Source organism: Petaurus breviceps, unplaced genomic scaffold (genome assembly GCF_028583685.1).
Source record: "Petaurus breviceps papuanus isolate PSGF00001 unplaced genomic scaffold, PetGlider_PUasm1.0 84, whole genome shotgun sequence".
Taxonomy (NCBI): domain Eukaryota; kingdom Metazoa; phylum Chordata; class Mammalia; order Diprotodontia; family Petauridae; genus Petaurus; species Petaurus breviceps.
The window spans coordinates 11,011,355-11,026,096 of NW_027186645.1; the positions used below are offsets into that span (position 1 = coordinate 11,011,355).

At 36.7% G+C, this 14,742-nt stretch overlaps 1 protein-coding gene across 5 annotated transcripts in view; it reads left to right on the forward strand.

The window, feature by feature from the left end:
• The first annotated feature begins 894 nt into the window (after positions 1-894).
• FOXP2 (forkhead box P2) overlaps positions 895-14,742 on the forward strand; it is a 700,229-nt gene continuing 686,381 nt past the window's right edge. For 2 of the 5 annotated variants that reach the window (XM_069107059.1, XM_069107060.1), the window contains exon 1: positions 903-1,443. The gene's annotated coding sequence lies outside the window, so the exon portion shown is untranslated. Of the gene's footprint in view, positions 1,444-2,453; positions 2,556-14,742 lie in introns of all 5 variants that reach the window. The other 3 variants (XM_069107053.1, XM_069107052.1, XM_069107058.1) reach the window with 3 other exon arrangements.

Consider the following 14,742-nt stretch of genomic DNA (forward strand, 5'->3'; position numbering starts at 1 on the left):
TGTGGGGAAGTCAAAGTAAAACAACTACTAGGACTGCATCCAGAAAAAAAAAAAAGTCAATCTCACCCTACACCTCAGGCAGTAGATGCACAAAAACAAAAAGAGAAAGCAGAATCTGAGACAACATTTTAGAATCTCCCCTTCTGACTACATTGTACTTTTCAGCTCCTTTCTACCGATGGCTTTGGATCCCTTCAAGGCTTTTTGCACTTCACATGGAATCCCCTGTTTCATTTGCCAGCAATTCTGTCTGCATAGGACTGTACTTCGGGGATTGCCAAGAAGCTGCAGACACCACTCAGCATTGCCAATACAGCATAAGGTTTTGTTCTTCCTCCTCCCACCCCCACTCTTAATGCCCCACCCCCCACTCCGCCACCCCACTCCCAAGCCCTAACCCCAAACCTACACTCTAGGTCTAAGTGGAACAGGAGTTGGAGAAGGACGCGTGGGCGGGGTGGGGGGGGGTGGGAGGGGGAGCGTAGTGGCCGTGGGGAGGTGAGGAGTGTAGAAGAAAGATCCGGAGAAGAACAAACAACTTCTCCCAACTATTTGTTTACATAGCAGGTGGACTTGACGTCAGCTAGGACACTTTACAGAAAATCATAACAATATCCTGCTCCGCGTTTTCCCCTTCCTTAGAACTAGGAAAGAGGCGGGGAGGGAAGGGAAGAGAATCAAGTCCCAAAACACTTTTTATGGAGGTGGGGTGGGGGGATGCTCTCCCCCTTCCATTTTTTGGGGGGGGTGGTAAACCATAATAAACAATCCCCACCCAGCAGCCTCTGTAATCCTAGGGAGGAGTCCACTGACCCCCCCCCCCCCCCCCCCCCCCCCCCCCCCCCCCCCCCCACCTCTGGCAAGAAGAGGTTGCAGCGAGTGGTGTGTGTACATTTCACATTGCCAATAACACACACACACATACACATACACGCTCTCGTGTGCGCGCGCGCACATACACACACACACATACACTCCGCACACATACACACAGACACGGCTTGGGGAGAGAGGAGAGACAGCGCGAGACAGCGCGAGCCTCCGAGAAAGCGCGAGACACGCCGGCGCGTGTAGCTGCCGCCGCCGCAGCCGCCGCCGCCGCCGCAGCCTCCGAGCTCCCAGCGCTGCCCAGCGCCGCCAGCGGAGGAACAGTCCCAGTTATTTATGCCGCTGCTACGTCCGCCGCTGCTTGTAGTTCAGTCCGACCCCCCCAGTGACTCCCGCGGCCGTCCCCTCTCCGCCGCGCGCGCGCACACACACAACACACACACACACACACACAACACACGCACGCACATACACACTCTCCCCCCTACCCCCCCATTCCAGGCGGCAGCTGCAAAGACTTTGTGCACGGTTGCGTGGGCTGGGGCTTTCGGCAGCTCCTCTCCTCTTCGGGGGTCACCTCCTCTGGACGCCCCACTCCGCGTCTCGCTCTTCTTGGTAAGTTTCTTCTCCTTCACTTTTTCTTAACCCTCTCTCCTCCCCTCTCCTCCACCTTTTCTTAACCTCCCCCCCCCCACCTCTTCTAACCCTCCCTGCCATCGCCCCCGCCCCCCTTCCCTATACCATCCACCTCCAGTCCCAGACTCCAGGCTGGACTTGACTTTCATCCTCTCCTGCTACTGTTGCAGGAAAGTTTCACCCCAGCGGCTGCTCTCTGCGCCGCGGTGCAAATGTGACATGTGTCAGATTTCGGCTTGGCATCTGGTTCGCGTTCCTGCCTGCCTTCACATCACCACTTGTTGTCTTTTTAAAAATTTTTATTTGTGATTTGAATACAGGGGAGAGGATCCCTTGCTGTTGGCTTTTTTTTTTTTAAGCATGAATTTTAGCTTTAAGTATGCAAAATGTTGTCTTACCCGGAGAGACTGTGTTTGAGGAAAGTATGTGTCGAAACACCAGATGTGGGTGTTTACCAGGGTTTGGGGAGGGGAGGGGGTTTGAATATTGTTTGTTGCTTCTCTCTTCCAATTCCTCATCTCTCTCTTCTTCCCCCTCCCCCTCCTGAAAAACCAAACTAACAAACATCTGGTGTTTAGAAGCACACACACACTTTATGGATCCATTTGTTGACCCTTATTTACTAAACTGCACAAAGTGCATGCTTCTCATTATAAGTTAGGAAAACTTCAGTTTTTATTTAAAAGTACTTCTCTAGAAATGTTAAAAGGAAAAAGCATAGAAGGAGAGGGAAGGACATTTCTACTTATCTCAGAAAACCTTGTTAAATTGAAAAAAGAAATTGCCTTCTCAATCCAGGAGGCTTTGGGATAACAGCATTTCACAACGACTGGCTCTCGACATTCTTTACCTTTTCCTAACGGCCCACTTTCTCCCTCCCACTGTCTTTCTTCTTTTTCCTCTTTGGAAATTTCTCAGTTTAATTCCTTGTTTACTTGGGGGATGGAGGTAGTGTTGCTAAATAAATTCCCCCTTGGTTCTTTTACTAGGTCATCTGAGAGAAGCGAAACTCCCTTCATATGTGTTTGCTTTTGGATGTCGATGAATAGGGAAGAGAATTAAGTTGGGGCATACATCTTGTACATCCCGCGGTTGGTACTTTTGTATCCTTAGCCCCCTTCGTGTCTCATCAGATGCACGTGCAAATGATGGCATTCGCCACCCACTCTCACTGGCCAGGGGAGGTTACTGCACTGTATTCACGCTGCTTCTGAATGCTTTCCTCTAGCAGGTCTTCACAGCCTATGCCACAGCTGTCCTCTCAGCGCACTCATGGAGAATGCTAACTTTGATCCAAATGCCCCAAACAATGCACTGATAAGTGGTATGTGAGACCCAGGGAATTTCTGAGGACAGTTAAGTATTGTTGAGGGTAGCAGTGTTCACATTTACTTGAAATTCAGGAGTTGTTGGAGACTCTCTGGTTGGGGGGGGGGGGGCGCAGAATTATTGAAAATAAATATGTTGTGGGGCAGGAAGTCTGAAAGTATTAATCTGAGACTCTGAAATCTTAGTTAAGTCACTTTGGAGTTTGGTGTTTCCTGACTGAAACAGATAGTAAAATTGTAAAGTTTGAGGTTTTCTGTAAGCAGAATCAAGCCTAGAGATGAATCAACAGTTGCAGACATTAGTCATAGCTAGGGAAAATGTATGAAATACAGCTCAGTCTAGGAACTAGACTAATCTTAGTTTTCATTAAGAATTCTCTCCACCGATTTTAAACAATTAATGAGCAGCTGTTCTCTACAATATTTTTTTTTAACACAATCTCTTCACATGTTGAGTTTCAATCAGTTTCTGAAAGATTACACTTAAAAAAAAATACTAGTTTCCTAACAGGTGGTAAGCCAATCAAAAAAAAAAAAGAGGTCCTTTTTGACCTTTCCTGACATTTTATAATAGAACTGTTTTGAGAAAGGAATAGAGTGCATGAAAGGAGTTTAGGTTTAGTTGAATTAGGACACATATGTGGGTGGGTGGCGGTGGTGTTTATCTAAATATATAGTCATAGTGGAAATCAGATTTTTTTTCATAGTGGGATACTTTTTGGTGAAAAAGGGATACAAAATTCTCTTACTCTGTCTACAAGACGAAGGCAGAAACAGCAGGTCAACAGGAGGTAGAAAATGAGTATGAGCCTGTTAAGTGGTGGAAGTGGAAGTTTTCCAGCTGGAAGTATTCAGAGTTTTACTTTTTGAAAGCAAAAGTTTGCCTGGAAGGCATACTTTTCTTTTTGTATGCTCTTGTAGATCTATTAATTTGATTAAAGAGTAGAAACTGGAAGAGGTGTGTATAATAGTGTGTCTGTGGTATTTGTCAAAATTAAGACAAAAAAGATTAGTTTGGAGATACTTTGTTCTCAAAGTTTGGCACTGTAGCAGGCACTGAAGTTAAGGTCTTCTGTATTATCAAAAGGGCTGTTTATCATTACTGTCACTAAGAGTTTTGGCAAAGCTATTTTTTCTCATTGTGGCAACTTTGGAATTAAAAAAACTCAATATTTGTATAACATTGCTAAACAAATCATATACCAGACTTCTAGGGTAGTATTATGTACCATAATCAACCATACTAATGGCTTGATGAATAAGCTATGTGCACTGTTTAAGAAATGGAATTTGGATTTTTAGATATTTAGATTTTTTTTTAATAAAAGATACTAGAACTTCCAGTTTCATAGTAGGTCCTTAAAGGAATGAGTATTACACTTATTAAAGTTGAGCAAAAGGATATCTCATATTTTAGGTCACATTGAGGTCACTACATCTTAAAAAGGAGACAAAAATCTGAACACTCATCCTTCTGGAAGGTAAGTGGAAAAGGGGACAAGATTCAGTCTTATTTAAAGAGGTTATTCCAAAAGTATACATTTAGGCACTATGGTAACAGACTCTTTAGGTGGATAATGAAAAAAAATCCACTACCTAAATGAAAGGACATTTTTATGTCTATATTATTAAAATGTTAATAGAATACATTTAATTTGTAATCAAAAATAAATTTAAGAAAATCTACAGATTGATAGATCAGGGAAAGATTTTAAATAACCATTGTAGGCTGTTTAAAATTGACTCTTTTATATTTTGCCTTCTAAGGTGATATGTAAGCTGGAACTGAACATCATTTTTTAATAGACTACATAACCTGAATTGCATGCTGGGGAGGCCTTTAGTTACATTATACTTAGTTATGTCCCTGTGCAAAACTGATGTCAGTTTATGAGTTTTGCTTCCTTTCACTGATAATGTACTGGTTTTACTGAGGGATTAGAAGGTAGAGGAGAATTTGTGTTCTGTTTTTTTCCTGTTTGACACCTCAAATAAAGGAAAAAGAATTGTTGACTGAGGATGTAGTGTACAAATAATACTAATTCTTTTTATAGTAAAAGGAAATTGTGAATACAGTTACACTATTAGAGCTGGTATGTACAGATCTATTCCCCTGAAAGGTTTCATTTCCTTTGTATGAAGGGAATTTTTTTATGCATAAACAATTATGTGTAATGTAGCCTAATTGGAATTATTCCTCATATGAAACACATTTAAATATATGAAAATAGATGCTGTTTCATACTAGAAAATAACATGTTTTGTTGTATTGGGAAACATGGAATAACCATGGCAATATAATGAATGTAGGAAGTCATCTTTACTGTGTATTCGGTTATTTTTCTTTTCCAAGAAGATGAGTAGGGTGCAAATTTTAATTATGTTAAAAGACAATTACATGTGATTTTAAAGGATTTATATTTAGTGTTATACCACCCTTGAATATTTTCTGCGTTGACAGGCTTATGTTAGAACAGCTATGCTCTCCTTCGAATAGAAAACTGAATGATGGAAGTCTTCATGTTTTTTTTTTTTTTTTGCTTCTCAAAATGAAATAATGAAGAGGTCATTTAGTTGTATGAAGGAGAAGTGAATTAGGACATAGGTCACTAAGAAGTATTCAGTGTGTGATTGCTAATAGAGAGAATTGCAAATCAGAGTTAAATTCATAAATGGTATCAGTTCAATTGCAAAGAATGAATACTAATTTTTGGTACTCTCAGCATATACTTGGTGATGATAGCTAGTAATGTTAGTCATGTAAAGAATATCAATTGGTTAATCCCATATTGATGATTAACTCACTGGCCCTTGTTTTGCAAAAAAATAGCATTCCTTTAATTTAGATTGAACCATGTAATTATAGAATCATAAACTAAGAACAGGCTTTAACTATAACCTAGCCTTATACATATATCTAATGAGTCTATAGCATTCAAATGAAACTTCACCAAATCCATTACAGAAAGGTGATCATCTATATACTTAGAGGTGTTTTGAGAAGGCAAACTGTCTTAAATGTCTTTGAAAACACTCTAGTGTCTCTCTCACAATCCATAGACTTCCTAATTCCTTCCCTAAATGTCTTGTGCTGTAAGTTGCTTTTATTTTTCTTCCGTTCTCAGTGGAAAGAAAGTAGCTTCTTGTCTATTTCTATATCTTTTAATATACTTGAATTGTTGGAGTATCTCTTCTTATATTCTTTTCTTCCCCATGTAATACGACTTTAGTTTCTTTCTGTTTTCATAGGGTTGAAAGAATTTTCATTGTTGTCTTCTGAAACTTCCCAGAGTCTTTTTTCTCTGTTCAGGACATCAGATTGGACTTTTGCAAAAGTCTTAGACAATGTTGGATAAAATGGTAATGAAAAGGCAGTTTTACAGTTCTTACAAACTATATTCCTTTAGCACAGGCGAGCAGAAACTGATGTACAGAAATTCATTGTCATGGAACTTTATGAACCTAGAAGTTGCATTTTATGAAAAATCATATTAGAAATTTTCCCATTATCTTCGTGTTACAAAAAAATGTATTCTTCAGTTTGTTAATTTATGCCTGCCTTTTGATTCATTGCCTCTACTATGTTTCTGCATCTCTTCTGCTGATCTGCCCCAGATCAACCTACATTTCTAAAAATGTGCAACTTCCACACAGCTTAAGGAAATGGATCTGAACATTTATTTTAAGATAGTATTGTGGAGCAATCTTCAAAGAAGTTGAGTGATTCTTCAGTTTAGTGTGTTGTCAGTGTTTTTCCTTGAGCTCTTTTTAACTTGTGTGACAATCATAAAAGTATGTTTAACTACTTTATATTTAGATGTAAAGACATTTTGAGTAATTTAATATGGAAAAATAATTTTTATAACAAGTATTTGATTTTTTAAATACGTGAATTTTAAAATGCCATTTTATCAAATATTGGCATTAGGTATTTTGAGGAGACTGTAACTCCAGTTTTGCAGTGTAAACCAATAAAGAAATTTTCTGTTTAGTCAATTTATTCATTTGTTCATTTTATAAATATTTGACTGCTTTATACATAGCATTGTACCATACATGGGAGGGGGATGCAGACATAAACACAATCTTGCCCTGTAGGAACTTACAATCTAGTTGGGGAGATAAGGAATAGCAATGAAATAGTTATATAAGTAAAAAATCACATATGACTAAATGCCAAAATAGTTGATACAGAAAATGCTATATGACAAAGGGGAAGCACTTATTAGCAATGCTATATCTGTTGTTTAAAAAGAACTACTCCAGCATCACCTTTCCCCCTTCCTCTTGTGTAGTTGATGGTAGACAATGAATCTTAATCCTGACTCGTTTTGAATTTGTGGAGTTTGTTTATACACTGTAAATGAATAGATTTGTTAACATTTTACAACTTATAATAGTTATTTTGAAAGCTAGACTTTCTGCCTGTGAGAAAATGCATTCCTTTATCATGTAGAACATTAAAGGGAATGTAGTGTGGTACATCGAAGTACAAGTCAGGAGATCTGGGTTCTAGTGTGGACAGTGTTGCTAATTGACTCTTGTGCTGGTCCTTCCTTTTCTAAAATGAGGCAGTCAGACTTAGTCTCTTCCAGTTCTTAAGTTTCCATTTTTCTCGTAAAGATGCTATATAGTACCCAATCCAGTCATTTATGAAATTATACAGTGTACTCTTACATTCATCTGACTATGACTGCTTTTTAATTTCAGTCTTCCCTCACCTGTACAACTAGCATTGTTGAGATAAATCATAGTTTCTTAGTACTTTGAGGGATATAAGCACATTGCCATTTTGACATTCCTCAAATTTTGGATCGTACATTATTTTCATTAGCATGACAAAGAAATTTATATGTTAGAAAAGTATGTTGCTACTAAGAAAATGAATACCCTAGAATTTAAAAGCCTTCAACATTACTAAGTTGTTAGCAGTCTTCATTTTCTCCCTATTTGTCTTAGAGGAAATATTTTAGAATTCTAAATAGAATTCTAAGATTTTTTTCATATTTTTGTTTTAAAACTTCTCTGAACAGAAGTCTCAATTAAGTGAGAATAGTCCATCAACATTTTGTTAAAACTTTTATTATTTTTTGGAACTTTTATTTGACGAATGCCTTAAAATGATGCTTCATGATGTAATTTGGACTTTATTGATAATAGATGGATTTTTAAATTTCTTTTCTCAGTCATTTTGTCTTTTTCGTATTATTTTAATGGCCTATTTTTATTAATTTAGGAAAATTTCAAACAAAAAAGTTACATTTTTTGCTGTACAATTGTTTGCAACTTTAAGAAGAAATCAAGGTCTTATGAGTAGGAGAAAAATCAATGGTACTTGTATCTGAAGAAAGATAGTTGCAGTTTTTCAGTAGTAGATGTCTTGGGAAACAGCTTTCTAATTTGAATATTCAAACTAACAAAACATACTTCGGGTTTTTTTCTTTTCATATGATCTTTACCCTTCCACTGAACTCCTAATCTCATCACTTCTCATGGCTTGAAAATGACCCTGGGTTTTTGAAGGATTTGCCAGCAATGAATAGATTCTGCTAGGACCAACCCAGCTGAAAAAACTTGGGAGTATAGACCCAAGGATGAGTTCTATATCAGGTGTGTGTCAGGATCAGCCCCGCTGAGGTCAGAGGCTCATCTTCAGGTTAGCTGCAAGGTGACACATTTTTCTAAGAGCTTATGGAAACTGTCCACTGTGACATTTTATGTCAGTGGAAGGAGTTACCCACACTGACAAAATAACAGTTGCTTGAAAAGTAATGTCCCTAAGAATTTTCTTCCTCTCACTAATCCTATTCCTCATTATTTTCACATCTAAATTTTTTAGCCTATCTGAATAATTTTAGTTTCTTTCTTTTTTTAACTGTCCTTTGCTCTCAACCTTTTACCTTCTTTATTCTCTCCAAAGTATATTTCAAAATAACCTCTTTGTTCCCACACTTTTAACTAACTTTTGTTTTAAATTCTGTATGGTAGTGGCCTGTCTTGAAGGAAACTTTCTGGCAGAGTTGTGGGGTTCATATCTTTGGTCTGAAAGACATATTGACTGCTTGACCTTGGTCACTTAGCTTTTCAGTGTACCTCTCAACTACTTTAGGTTGTAGAGAAGGTAGGAACTTGCATTGGTCCAGGAATTTACTCACTTGGTAGAGTTCTCTAATCTAATGAAAACATAGCTCTCATCCCTCCCCTGTGTCCTAACTCAGTGACCCCACTGATTTATTCCAACTGTTAGTAAAAGATTCAGTTCATTCTTGATTTAAAACCCATCCATTAATTTGTCAACCATAGTAATGAGTAGTTGGCTTGTCTCTCCCCTCCCCCCCCGGCCTCTTTTCATTACTTGTCTTTTTTTTGGGGGGGTGGGGGGAAAACCAAAACTTCATTTTACATTGGCCAGGTTACCTCCTTTTAGCTTCCAGCACTTACTTAAAATCCCATTTCATCCAAGAAATATCACCTAACTTGCTGATCAGAGTAAAGATTTTCTTCTTTCAAAATCAGTGTTCTAACTTAAACCCCGCTTAAAACCTCTCTCTTTTATCTATAAATGTACAGTTACACTCTATGAGCAGTGAACTAGGAAAGTTGAGTGTGTAAACATTTTAATGTTGTCACCAAATAAAATTTGCAGCAAAGCTAATTTGACACATCCAGTGATACTCATAATTACTGTTGCCCTTTATTGTAATTAAGTATAAATTGTAAATTAGTCTAATCACTGTTAACTTTATAGAATTGTAGGGAAGAGATCATTCCATTCTTGATGGATAGAATGAATGAGGGAAGTGCTCTACTATCTCTCTTGACGGTCCCTGGATTCATTATCCAGGAAAATTATCCAGCTCTTCTGCAGGGTATATATGTTTAGTCAAAGAATTTTAGGGCTTAGGTCTTATGAATTCCCTTTCCCATCCCCAGGATTTAAATTGCCCAGGACTCTTATTCTTCAATAGATGAGGCTAAGTAGTTGAATTTGTTGGAAGGCCCACCTATCTCAATCAAAACTTCCATTCTCCTAGGGAAGGTGACTGATCATTTTCCTTTTTAAAATACCTATCACTGAAGTATGGTTGAGTTATAGGTATAATTTCCCCCTCTTTTCCTATTGTCTTTATTATCTTATTGAATTAATTAATATTATTAATTAATATCTTATTGAAGGCTTTTCAGGCAGTAGTGTTGGAGAGATAGATAATGAAGATTTTGGTGGCAAAATGACAGATAATTTGTCTTCCTGAGAGAAAAGGGAAGGAGAAAGAGCAGGCAAGATTTAAAATGGAAATTCTTTGGTGCTTTCTCACCTTTTGTTGTTGTTTTTTTTCCTTCCATATTATGTTCCTCCTTATTCCCCTTCCTCCCCTCTGGTTGAGCACAAAACTGTGAAGGATCTCAGCTATAGTCTAACTTAACATACTTCTTCTACAGATGAATAAACTGAGTCCCATAGTGGAAAAAGAATGGGCTTTGTTCAATGTCATTCTGTGGCTAAATGGGAGAGCCAGGATTCAAACCCAGATCTATGTGTTCAGTACCCTGCCTTTATGAATTATAACAAATCATTTTGAGGGTTGAACTCTTAAAGGTACTTGGATTAAGGGAATAATACTGCTATACTTTGCTATGTTGTTAATACTTCCTTGCCTTTTTTCACAGTGTTTTTCCCACAGGTGAAAGACTGGGGAAAAATTTAGATTTGTCACCTTCTGTACTAGTTCTGATCAGTTGATGCCAGGATGCCATGCATTAAAGGCCTTGAAATGAAATGACAAAATTGTCATCTCCATTTCAGAAACTTTATGCCAACTCTTTCCTCTTTCCTTTTGCCTCTTCAGACACAGTGCTTTTTTCTATGACTGTAATTACTCCCTTAGCATTCCTGTAGACCTTCCCGTTCCCAAGTGTTTGCTTTTCCTTCTTTTCATTTAAAATTTCTCTTCTTTGAACACACGGTAGCATTTAAATGTTAAGGGCACTAGCAGGAGATAGTAATTCACACTTAGCTGTGGATTATTGTTCATTCTCCCAGTGGCTGTTTATTTGTTAAAGTAAATGAAGTTCTACTTGGTGAATTTATTTGGAAGTTATTTGTTATTGAGTCTCCTATCCTTCTCTAGTGTGTCAGAATTTAAAACTATAACATAATACATCCCTATCCTCAACCCAAGTGCTTTTGGGAAGTAATCCATAAATCCCAGTTTAATTGATTGTTTCCATAAGCATGGATTTCCTAATTTATGAAAAATTTCCCAATTTATGAAACAAGAATTGAGGAGGCACTCACATATTTTAATAGGATTATTGTAGTGACTAAATGACAAGATTGCAAACAGGCAACTTGAGTTGATACACATAGAGGCTTCCTTAGACTTGTGAAAAAACAAAAGAGGTAAAAGCATATTAGGTAGGTATAAACCTTAGTGGAATTATATGCTCTGAAATAAACTTGATTGTTGGGATTTTCCTTCCCAAAAGAAAGTTGTGTGGGTTTATTTCACAGATTTCATTCATTTTCCAATGACTGAAGAAGACAGCTATCATGACCTCAAATCTTTGTTGCAGGTTAAAATTACCTGGATCCTTCAACCAATGCTCATATGGCATGGTTTTCATTTACTTCAAAATTTTTATCATCCTCTCCCAAATAGGATCCTTTCTAAAAATATAATCTGAAATGAATGTATTATTTTAGATCTGATCCATGACACATTAAAGCTATCACCACCTTCATTCTAGATTTTACACTTCTCTTTATGCTTCCTACAATAGTCCTTTTGTCATACTATTTATTGACTTGTTTTGAGTCTACAAAAACTTCCAGGTCTTTTTAACAAGAATTTTTATTTAGCCCCACCATACTATTTTGCCTTTGTGTGGTTGATACTTTAAACTCAAGTCAAGGAAAATACATTAAAAACTTTCACTGTATTTCTGGATCTTGGTTCTTTCATCTAATATGTTAGGTATCTCAACTAGTTTTATATTATTTGAAGACTGGATAAGTATGCCATCATATGTCTTTGTCCAAAACATTGTTTAAAATATTGTGCTGTATAGAGTCAAGCAGAGATTCCTTTGCCACATTATTGGATAGACTCTTTGTGAGTTGGTATCTACCTCTTAAAGACTACTTTTTGGGTCTGGTCATTCATTCTGTTCTGAATCCAACTAACTGAATTTTGTTAAGAGAATAGAATAATAAATTTTGCAAAATGCCTTGATGAAATCCAAGTATATTGCCTCACAGACATTTTCTTGATCTGTTTGTCTAGCATCCCTGTTGTACACAGGAAAAAAGTTAAGTTTCTCATAGTTTATCCTTGTTGAGGTCATTCTGGCTCTTAGTGACAATTGCTTCCCTATCTAAATGATTATAAATTATTCCTTTAATAATGTTATAGAATTTTGTGAGAAGAAAAGTATTACTAGCCATACTTTATCGATACCGTTTTATCTTTTTGGAGGGGAGGGGGAGTGGAGAAGGTGGAATCAGGACACTTGTCCATCTCTACTCCTATTGCATTTCATTGTGTTGAAGCTAGTTGCTTTTTGTTTCCTATCTCCTCACTTATTTTAGGTTTTAATTCCTGTTAACCCTTTAAAAAAAGCTACTTTTCCACCTAAGGTCTTCATCTTTCTTGTCAAAGAAAATAGGATCAAAATAAGAATTGAATAATTCTACCTTCTTTACATGGTTCATTGTTTTGTAAAGGAAGCAAGCCCAACTGGCAACAGTAATATTGCTGTATCAATCTTGTGCTTCATTTAACATGTTATAAATAATTCATTTTTTCATAATATTTACCTTGGTAGCTTTATCTCATGCCTTTTGATCCTGGTTGTTTTAAACTGTGGAACTCAGTGTGGTGTTAGATTATATATTTGACAAAGTTTGTTTTTAAAAGCAGACCTCTACCTCAACTCCCAGACTCCTTCCTTTCCACTCCCATGAATCTCATAGATCGAATCCCATTAGATTGTGAGAGTCTTGAGGGCAGGGACTCCTTTTTGCCTCTTTTTGTATCTCTAGCACAGTGCCTGACACACAGCATATGTTTAATAAATGTTGATTGGTTGATTGATTGATGTAGTATGGAGGCTGACTGCATTAATTAGGACTGGAGTTCAACTCCACTTGATAGTCCAGTATTGAGTTATAATTGTAGCAGGGACGGCTAAACTTTTTGAACTTTACAAACATTACTTTATCAGTTATGAATATTGTTCCTAAGGAAAGACTTCCTTCATTCCTTCCTTTACCTTTCTTTCATTCTTCCTTCATCTCTCTTCCATTCTTCCTTCCTTCCTTCTCTTCCTGCCCTTCCTTCCCTCTCTCCTTCCCTCCCTCATTCCTTCCCTCTCTTCTTCCTTCCCTCCTCCCTTCTTTTCTTTCTTTTTCTGTATATTTTCTCTTTTTCTCCCTTCCTTCCTTCCTTCCTTCCTTCCTTCCTTCCTTCCTTCCTTCCTTCCTTCCTTCCTTTTCTATCGCCTATCTTGTGTGTTTTCAATTGCTATTTTATATACTTATAGTAACCATACCATTGCCCTTTTTTTTAAAGGACTTTTTAAAGCTTGCTTTCTCATACCATAATTTTATAATCCAAGGAAGAAACAGAGCCCATTACAAGATGCTGTATTATTACCTTGTGTTATTGGTTTTTACTGACCTATCATCTTTGATCTCTTCCCTAATTGTGCTTTGAATGCCTTTCCTTTAGTATTACATTCCCAGTGGGCAGGAATAATGCAATGAATGTTATGGTACTGAGGAAATATTTACTTTTATTAATCTGTTTATAAGGACATCATTATTATTCAGTCCCTTAAATATATCTGGGCCACATTGATAAAAAAAAAAGTATACTTTTCTTAATTTAGGAAGTTTCTTCAATTACAAGTTTTTTTAATAAGTATATCTTAATACATTTTGTGTGTGCTGAAAAACAAAATTGATTCTAACTTCTCAAATATGTTAAAAATGAATTTGGTTAATATAATTGGAAATAAGATTTTTACTCAAATAGGTTGCCACTTAAAAAGTAGAATGTGAGTGACTCATCTTTTGTCTGTTAAATATTTATGAAATAATAAAAAGTTTAATGTCTGCATAAATTTATGTTTTTTATATATTTATGATATTTCTGTTTTTAAGATATTTCCTTTTTATTATTGAATGTTGATTCCTTCTTTCTAGAAATAAGGCTCAATATTTTTAATATCAGATTTTTATTTTGGATTATTAATTACATGTCATCTTAATTATACTCTGACTTCTTATTAAAGTAGTAGTAACCTCTTCATCTTTTGGAACATATTTCAGTTGTTTTTTTCTTAAAGACAACTACTTTAAAAATGCTTATTTGTGTCATGATTCCTTGGGGAGATAATTTAAAACTAGAGCTGTCACTTCTTTTAAACTAAATTTTACATGCCTCTCAACTTTGTTTTGGTGTAGAAAGAGATGCAACTCCCACAAAAAAAGAGAGACATTTTTAGATATTGATCCATTAAAATTAATATTAAGTTCTTCCCCATTGTTTAGTCTCATTATCTTGTCTATCTTTCCTAACCCTCCATTTCCCCTACCCCACCCTGTTTCTGCTACCTTGGAATGGTACAATTTTTTTTTTCTAAATTATTACCTGTTTTATAGACTGAGGGAAGACTTGACATTTATTAAGTGTGTATGAGTGTTGGCATGTACTGTGCTCAGTGCATATAGTAAAAAAGGAGGGCAAAAAATTGTTTTTTAGTTACAAAGATTTTTAAGTGCTTTTCCGATTTGATCCTCATTATAGTCCTATATGGTTGTAAAGTAGTGGAAGTACGAGAACCAAGACTTGAACTTAGATATTTCTATCCATTCAGATTCTAATGGAGTAGCCACTGTAAGTAGGAGTAGGAGTAGTGGCAGGAGAAGGAGGAGAAACCCATTGTG